This window comes from Onychomys torridus, chromosome 8 (genome assembly GCF_903995425.1).
Source record: "Onychomys torridus chromosome 8, mOncTor1.1, whole genome shotgun sequence".
NCBI lineage: Eukaryota > Metazoa > Chordata > Mammalia > Rodentia > Cricetidae > Onychomys > Onychomys torridus.
In genome coordinates this window covers 106859077-106868378 of record NC_050450.1, presented here as the reverse complement: position 1 = coordinate 106868378, position 9302 = coordinate 106859077, and the positions used below count along the sequence as shown (strand labels likewise).

The window sequence follows — 9302 nt, the reverse complement described above, 5'->3', positions numbered from 1 at the left end:
TGACACATACATATACCGTGTGCCCATATCCATACTAATAAGCACATACACCACATGAACACACAGAAGAATCATATTTACATTTTAATGCATTTATGTATGAGATTTTAAAAGTACTTTTATGCACTGAATTTTCTACATATATATGTAATGTATGCTCATGCTAAACTATATTTTTTTGTTATTTTATATATATTATATAAATATGTAAAAATATATAACATATAATTATATAGAATATATTATTAAATTCACTTTTATTTTTCTGAGACAGGGTTTCTCTGTGTAGTCCTGGCTGTCCTGAAACTCACTTTGTAGAACAGGCTGGCCTTGAACTCACAGAGATCTGTCTGCCTCTGCCTCCCAAGTGCTGGGATTAAATTCATCAGCCACTTCACCCAGCTAAATTCATCTTTTAAAGTTAATCTTATTTTTGAAAAGATTTATTTATTTTTATTTTATGTATGTGAGTGTTTGCTTACATTTATGTATGGACACCACATGTGGGCAGTGCCCATGGAGGCCAGAAGAGGCGTTGGATCCCCTGAAAAGGGAGTTATAGATGGCTGTGGGGAGTTATAGATGGCTGTGGGCCACCAAGCGGGTGATGGGAGCCAAACCCTGGGTCTCCACAAGAGCGGCCAGTGCTGAGCCACTTCTCCAGCTTCTTCACAAAAGTAAATGTTTTTCTTTATTTTTTAAGATTATAATATAATTACATTGTCTTTCCCTTTCCTTCCTCTAAACTCTCTCATATACCTTCTCTTTGTTTTTTTTTTTCAATTCATGCTATCTTTTTTTTTTTTTTTTTCCTTTCGATACAACGTTTCTCTGTGTAACAGCCCTAGCTCTCCTGGAACTCACTCTATAGAACAGGCTGGCCTTGAACCCCCAGAGAATCGCCTGCTTCTACCTTACTGTGATTAAAGGCATGCGCCACCACTACCCGATGTCTTTTTGTTGTTGTTGTTAATTGTTACGTGCATATATGTATATACAAATATATATTTCTGAATATAGCCTGTTCAGTCTATATAACATGTGTGTTTCCAGGGCTGACCATCTGCATGTGGGTTCCCAGGGCTGACCATGAGCATGCGCGTTCCCAGGGCTGACCATGAGCATGAGCGTTCCCAGGGCTGACCATGAGCATGTGTGTTCCCAGGGCTGACCATGAGCATGTGTGTTCCCAGGGCTGACCATGAGCATGTGTGTTCCCAGGGCTGACCGTCTGCAGGTGTGTTTCCAGGGCTGACCATGAGCATGCGCGTTCCCAGGGCTGACCATGAACATGTGTGTTTCCAGGGCTGACCATGAGCATGTGTGTTCCCAGGGCTGACCATGAGCATGTGCGTTCCCAGGGCTGACCATGAGCATGTGGGTTCCCAGGGCTGACCATGAGCATGTGTGTTCCCAGGGCTGACCATGAGCATGTGTGTTCCAGGGCTGACCATGAGCATGTGTGTTCCCAGGGCTGACCATGAGCATGTGTGTTCCCAGGGCTGACCATGAGCATGTGTGTTCCCAGGGCTGACCATGAGCATGTGGGTTCCCAGGGCTGACCATGAGCATGTGCGTTCCCAGGGCTGACCATGAGCATGTGTGTTCCCAGGGCTGACCATGAGCATGTGTGTTCCCAGGGCTGACCATGAGCATGTGTGTTCCCAGGGCTGACCATGAGCATGCGGGTTCCCAGGGCTGACCATGAGCATGCGGGTTCCCAGGGCTGACCATGAGCATGCGCGTTCCCAGGGCTGACCATGAGCATGTGTGTTTCCAGGGCTGACCATGAGCATGTGCGTTCCCAGGGCTGACCATGAGCATGCGCGTTCCCAGGGCTGACCATGAGCATGTGTGTTCCCAGGGCTGACCATGAGCATGTGGTTTCCAGGGCTGACCATGAGCATGTGCGTTCCCAGGGCTGACCATGAGCATGTGCGTTCCCAGGGCTGACCATGAGCATGTGTGTTCCCAGGGCTGACCATGAGCATGTGTGTTCCCAGGGCTGACCATGAGCATGTGTGTTCCCAGGGCTGACCATGAGCATGCGGGTTCCCAGGGCTGACCATGAGCATGCGGGTTCCCAGGGCTGACCATGAGCATGTGGGTTCCCAGGGCTGACCATGAGCATGTGTGTTTCCAGGGCTGACCATGAGCATGTGCGTTCCCAGGGCTGACCATGAGCATGCGCGTTCCCAGGGCTGACCATGAGCATGTGTGTTCCCAGGGCTGACCATGAGCATGTGGGTTCCCAGGGCTGACCATGAGCATGCGTGTTTCCAGGGCTGACCATGAACATGCGCGTTCCCAGGGCTGACCACTTGGTCTGGCGTTACTGATTGCTGTGGTCTTTCTTCTCTGGTAGGACTTTCTCCCAGTCTCATCAGTTGCCTGCAGATCTTTGTGTAGGGCTGAAGCTTTCCCTGTCCACCTTGGCACATCTGTGGATGTCCTTGTTCAGCTCATGTTTGGGCAGTGTTGGTGAGACTTTATGAGTGAAGCTTTGGACATTAATCTTACAGCACCCCCCCCCCCTTTTTTTTAAATACTGTGTTTTCCACATGTATAAAAGCAACATATACCTTTGGTGGAAATAGCTTGTGAAAGTGAACTTCTGAGATCTAAAGGGACGGTGCAGCCTGTCTTCATGTGTGTTTTTCTTGTGCTCACTCAGATAAAGACTCCGTGAGAATTCTCTGTGGGCCCAGAGAGCTTGTGTGCTCATGGAGGCTTGCAGTCTGCTTTAGTGGTTTTGTAGGTGGGTCCTACATTGCTTCCTTTTTACTGCCCATTTCACTCATGGTTATCTTGCGAGACTCGTTTTCCCCAGCATAATAATGCACTCATTTCCCCACCCCCAGGTACTGAGGATGGAACCCAAGACCTTGCATGCTCTAGGAGAGTGCTCACCTCTGAGCGACACCCATTGTATGCTCTAGCTGGGTGCTTACTCCTGAGTGGCACCCCAGCCCTGGTTAAATGTCTGTCTCAGAGATTTGCTCCTTGAACTGTTGATGAGCATTTGGGAGGTTTCCAAATATTGGCCACAAGGTTCTGGGGAGCAGCTTTGAGAGATCTGAGAAGGATATATTATTATTGCTTGAGTAAACAGAAAGTATACAGCAAGAAACTTCCAAAACTTTAGAAATGATAGAAACAGCCGGCTGCCTGGACAATCACCCAAGGTTCCTCTACAACACTGGTGTATCCATCTTCAGTCTATAGGCCTAGAATATCAGATGGACTTCTCTGTGAAGCAGAAATTTTGAGAGAATGTCCCACTTTGTCATGGCAAAGTCCAGCAGTTGCTTTCTTTTGTGTCCTGCTTGTCCATTTTGGACAAGCAGTCAAGACAAGGGCAGTTTCTTGCCCAGTGGTTAACTTTGCCATAGTGAAATCAAACTCCATAAGGAGGTTCTTTGGTGTCTTAGTGTCATGGAAAGTTTGTTATTAAAACATTTAAAAATGCCATATTCTGTAGGTCTCTGAAGTGTTTGAAGACCTCCTGTCTATCTAAAATATATCTGTGTTTGACCTTGAAAATACACCTAACATGACTCTAACTTTGATTGTTATAAGTGACTATTAACCTGCACTTCTTAATTATCCTAAATAGTTTGTAGTAATAGCTTTCAAGGACTAGAAAATTACATTACATTGTTAAATGAGCTGCATAGGTACAATACCTTAAACAGGAAGTAGAAAAAATATATATGCTATAACAAAAATAACCTTATATGTGTATCAATATACAAAAATTCATACCAATGGAAACTATTTGAGATTAATAGTTGTGTTTTACATTCTATATTCCTATATTCCCCCCCCACACTTTAAAAATCTTTTTAGAAAGGGATCCCTGACTCTAACCTCCTTTGCTTAGTTTTTTCTCAGACCATGACCAATAACAACTTGTAACCAACACCTCCTAAATGATGACAAATGTCCATAATCCACCAAATGGCCAAAAACTACCCATCCCACCTCTTGGGTATGTGGGCATTGTGTGTTCTCTAGACTGCTTCCTGTTGTCTGAGGGTGATGGCATCTTTAGGGGACCCTGAAAAATTTAAATAATGGTCAAATCCTTGGAAAGCTAGTTGTATTTTTTTTTTTTTTTTTGTTAAGTCTCTGAGTAATGAGAAAGTACAGAGCTTATCTGCAGTCTTAGCTGGATAGTCCGTGAGGATGGACCATCTTAGCTAGCAGCTTTGAAGTTGTTCCGGGTGCAGAATTCTGAGGAAACCGCAACAGAGGCATTCCGAGAGGCTGGGTCACCTGGGCTGCTCGTCTTCACTGGTGTCTGGTTCCTTTTTTTCTGAAAATGCGGCCAGCTCCTCGAGCAGCGAGGAAGAACGACCGCCATTCGAGGATTCTTCTCAGATCACACTTTATTGGAGCGCCTCTTGATTGAGGGAGAGCGGGAGGTGAGGGGCCCCAAGAACCAAAAGGCAGCTGCTTTTATAGGGAACCAAGTGAATGGGTCAATCTGTGATTGGATCCCGCCAGAATGCAAGCACGGGGAGCCACGCGATAGGCTGAGGACATAAGGCCAAATTACCATATACGCACATGCGCAAACCTCGAGGCGCGTAGCCCAGCAAGCACAGCCAAATATGGAGTTGTTTACAGCAAAGCTGTCAGGAAGTCGGCGCCATCTTAGAATGGCAGCTCCCTACATGAAAACACACACACTTTTAAAGGAAACACACACACACCCACATATAATACATATATGTGCATTAACACAGGTCTGAAATGCGCAGCATGCACAGGTCAGTTAAAGATGACATTTTGGGAGCTGCAGGCATCCTTACTTTTGCATCTTTTGTTTCCTTGAAGCCGGTGCGGAAATGCACAGTGCAGCCAGGATGCTTATAATAACAAGAGCTTCTGTAATGAAGAAATTGATGAAGAAAATGTGAATTTAATGCTGGTCCCAGTGACAGAGGAGCCTACCATAGAACTGTCTACCGAATCAATTATTTCTTTACCCATCAGCCTCCAGCCACCAGTTCCCCCTGTGCCAACTTCTGAGGCTATCAAACCTCCAGTATCCCTACAAGTGCTCCATCTGCCAGCTGTGCCGCCTCCCATTAATGATGTGTCCCAGAACACTTCAGGAATGGTGTTGCTATCACAACTTGAATACAGATGGCAAGAAAATTGACGTTTACAAGAGACTCCAGAAAAATTTGTATTCGAAACAACAATGTCACATTCCCGATACATCTTTTGAAGCCAAACTGAAGCCACTTCCTAGGAAACCCAAGACTGTTGTCACCAAAGGATCCAAGCCTCAAAGTCTCAAGAGTAGTAGGAGAGAGGAGACCGGTATAGCTGAAGTGATAACTTCAGAGAGGGAGTCCGTATTCGCAGCCTGGGGAAGGATTGCCATGAGGGCCGCCCAGCTTAGAACTGTGAACCGACAGCCTCTTCCCTCTAATGTAAAGGCCTTTCTGCCCCCAGCCACTGGATGCAGGTGGTGTGTTGTCCACGGCAGAATGCTCCCTGCAGATAAGGCAGGCTGAGTTTACCTGCAGATGCATGCAAGTCATACCTGGGTTCCAGATACCCTCCAGAGGGTGATCTGTCACTTCCTATTACCAGCCTGTGTTTTCCCGACCCCAGGAGTGGAAGACAATATGCCATGTCCTGAATGCGTCCACAGCAATAGGAAGATGTTGAGAAATTTTGCAAGCAAGAAACGCTCTGCAAAGAAACACAAAAAGCTGTCTCCAAATTTGCCACCTTAGACTGATGTCAAGGTCTTCTGTTCTGAGGTGAATGGAAGAGCCCTATAATAGCTGAGAAACTGGACATCCATCTCTGCAGAAACTGGACATCCTTCCCTGTGTTGGACTTGCTCAATGCTATCTTGTTAACAGGGTCCAGAGGACAATTTGAGTGGAAAGATGTCTTATAACAAAATAAAATCCCCAGTCTTCAAGCAAAAAAAAAAAAAAGATGTTTTTTTTCGTTCTATGTTTGAGCAGGTAACTTTATAGATTTGTTAGGACTGAATAACTAAACCACTATTCATGCCATATGAAAGGATGGCATGTAATAATAAGTCATGGGGACTCTGTAGCCAACAAGATTCATCATGTCTCATCCAGTCTTAGAGCTGTTCCTGTATAGAGGGATCAGCATACACGTCACCTATCCTGTAGTCTTTTCTTTTTCTTTCTCCTTCATGTCTGCAGGCAAGATCCTCAGAAGGTCTCCCCTGGTCAAATCTGATCTCAGTTAACTTTGAAGGAATCCATAACTTTTTGTTTCCCGTGGAAACAAAAGGACAACCTCTCTCCAAATGCAACATGTTGTCTGACTTCCATTCTGAAGCCAAGGCACTGCTAAACTATATGAGGTGGTTTAGTTCAGCAGTCCCTTCCACAATCCCATGTTTCTCTTAGTTGTTGTTCTCTGTTCACTAGCATTTAAAAATTTAAAATCAACAAAGAACCATATAAGGTCCAAACTCCCTGCGTTATAATATTTTTCATTCTTATGTGGCTTATTTTTTATATTACTTATTTTATCTTTAAAGATTTTATTATTTTAAACTTTTTAATGACTATCTATATCCATTTTCTTTAACACCTAAGCACCTTTTTAAGCATATTGTAACTTTTTAGAGGATTTTTGTGTCTGGACCTGGTTTTCTGTGCATCTGCAGCATTTTCTGACCGTGTGAGCCAAGCCGTAGAGGGCCAGTCTGTCTGTCATGAGGTTTCATTTAGATGACACTGGCGGCTGGCTCAAGACCTCAGGCAGTGGGCAGAAGCTGCACCTCTCTGTACACTGTGAGCACCAGCCAGCCTGAGAGATTGTGGATCTAGAATGCTACATCAGGATCCTTGTCCAGAACCTTTTGTAGTTTTCTGAGGCCCTATGGTTGGATATGCAAGCCCCATGTTGGGTACCATATGTAGTAGTACTTTCTTGTCTGCACTGCCAGCCCCAAATAACAACATGGAGACTTATTATTAATTATAAAAGTTCAGCCTTACCTTAGGCTTGTTCCTAACTAGTTCTTATAACTTATATTAACCCATATGTTTAATCTGCATTCTTCTACGAGGCTTGTTGCCTCATCTCCATTCTGCTCATCCTGCTTCCTCCGAGTCTGGCTGAAAACCCCACCTATCTTCTTCCAGAGTTTTCTCTCTGCCCAAAAGTCCCACCTATACTTTCCTGTGTGAATTTTTAGAAACTACCCAGTTGTGTTTCATTAAGGCAGCCTCAGGACACCTGTGTGTGGGCAGGCTTCGGTTGGAGAGATATGGAGTGCCCTGCCTCATGTGCACAGGTACTTACGTGGTTAAACTCTCCCTAGGAAAGTTTTATTCCCCAGTTGAGCACAGTTGGGGGGCATAGTAGGCAATCAAGATGTAAGGGGACCCCCTTTTAGGTGGGGATCAAAGTCCTTATGACATGAGGTGAGCTGGAGAGACGTCTTAGCAGGGAGAAGCACTTGATGCTCTTATGGAGGACTCAGGTTCAGTTCCGCACCCACATCCACACTCCCACACCCCCACACCTACACTGGGAAGCTCAAAACTGCCTGTAATCCAGTCCCAGGGCATCCAAGGCGTTCTGGCCTCTGCAGGCATGGGCACATATGGTGGTTTAGATGAGAATGGACTCTGAAGGGCCATATGTCTGAATTCTTGGTTCTCAGTTAGTGGAAGTGTTTGGGAAGGATTAGGAAGTGTGGCCTTGTTGGAGGAGGTGGGTGATTAGGGGCGGGCTTTGAGGTTTCAAAAGACCCCTCCCAGTGTGCCTCTCTGCTTCCTGCTCTCAGCTGTTTCTGCGGCCATGCCTCTGCTCTACTGTCATGGACCCTGTTAAATGCCTCTTTAAAATAGGTTGCCCTGGTCATGGTGTTTTATCACAGTGATAGAAAAGTAACTGAGACATGAGGCACTCACATGTACATATAAAATAAAAACAAACGTGTTTTTAAAATAAGAATTCATAAGGGCCGGGAGGGGTGGAGACAGAAACATCAGGAATGCAGAGTATTCAGGATTATTCTTGGCTACATTGTAGGTTCTTCTTGTCTGAGCTACATGAGGCCCTGTCTTAAAAGAAAATCTACCCCACCCATTCCTCTCTCAAGAAGAGGAGGAGGAGGAGGGGAGGAAAAGGAGGAGGGGAGGAGGAGAGGGGTGAGGAGGAAAAGATGGAGGAGTAAGAAAAGCATGAGGGAGCAACTCCCCCCCCCCCCCTTGTCTATCTGCCTGCAGTGGAGGTAGGGAATAGCCTTGACCAGACATCAGCCCTGCTGGTACCTTCATCTGGACTTCTTGTCCTCCAGACTCCTGAGCGATGAATTCTTCTTGTCCACAGTGACCCGTCTGGGATGTGCCATGCACACCCTCACATTGGCTTCTGCACTTGTGTAATCACAAAGGTCTTGCTCTCCCCATGTGCAAAATGATACGAAATGCCCCATTTTAGCCAAGAGGAGAGTGGATGCAGAGAGTGTGCTGTGGCATGCTGTCCTCTGGGCATGACACAGCCACGCCCCCTGAATTCAGAGCAGCTGTTGATCACATGCATGAGAGTTTTGCGGCTTCCTGGGAACCTGGACTCTACAGTGAGAATTCCATCACTGACCCTTGCTTTTCTCATCTCAGTCTGACATGTAGGGTTTGAAGGTTTCTTCTGGCCCATCAGGGACAGACAAAGGAGAACTAGGCCGCCTGCGTTCTCTCGTGATGTCTCTCTCTCTGTTCTCTTGCAGTCCTGCTTTTTCACATTCTTCCCAAGGGTTCTTCCCTTCCCAGAGGTACTAGCCTCTTTCTTCCTCTGGGCAGTGTTAGAATTGTGCCAGAAAAGTGTCTGTAATATCTGTGAGGCCAGGCCACAGCCTCGGCCACAGTCACAGCCACAGCCACAGTCACAGTCACAGCCACAGCCACAGCCACAGTCACAGCCACAGCCACAGCCACAGTCACAGCCACAGCCACAGCCACAGCCACAGTCACAGTCACAGCCACAGCCACAGTCACAGCCACAGCCACAGCCACAGCCACAGCCACAGCCACAGTCACAGTCACAGCCACAGCCACAGCCACAGCCACAGCCACAGCCACAGTCACAGCCACAGCCACAGTCAGCCACAGCCACAGCCACAGCCACAGCCACAGCCACAGTCACAGCCACAGTCACAGCCACAGTCACAGTCACAGTCACAGTCACAGCCACAGTCACAGTCACAGTCACAGTCACAGCCACAAACGCAGTCACAGTCACAGCCACAGCCACAGTCACAGTCACAGCCACAGTCACAG

At 46.5% G+C, this 9302-nt stretch overlaps 1 pseudogene; it reads left to right on the top strand.

Moving 5' to 3' along the window:
• Positions 1-4767: 4767 nt before the first annotated feature.
• Positions 4768-5756, top strand: LOC118588800 (annotated as a pseudogene).
• The last annotated feature ends 3546 nt before the right edge of the window (positions 5757-9302 follow it).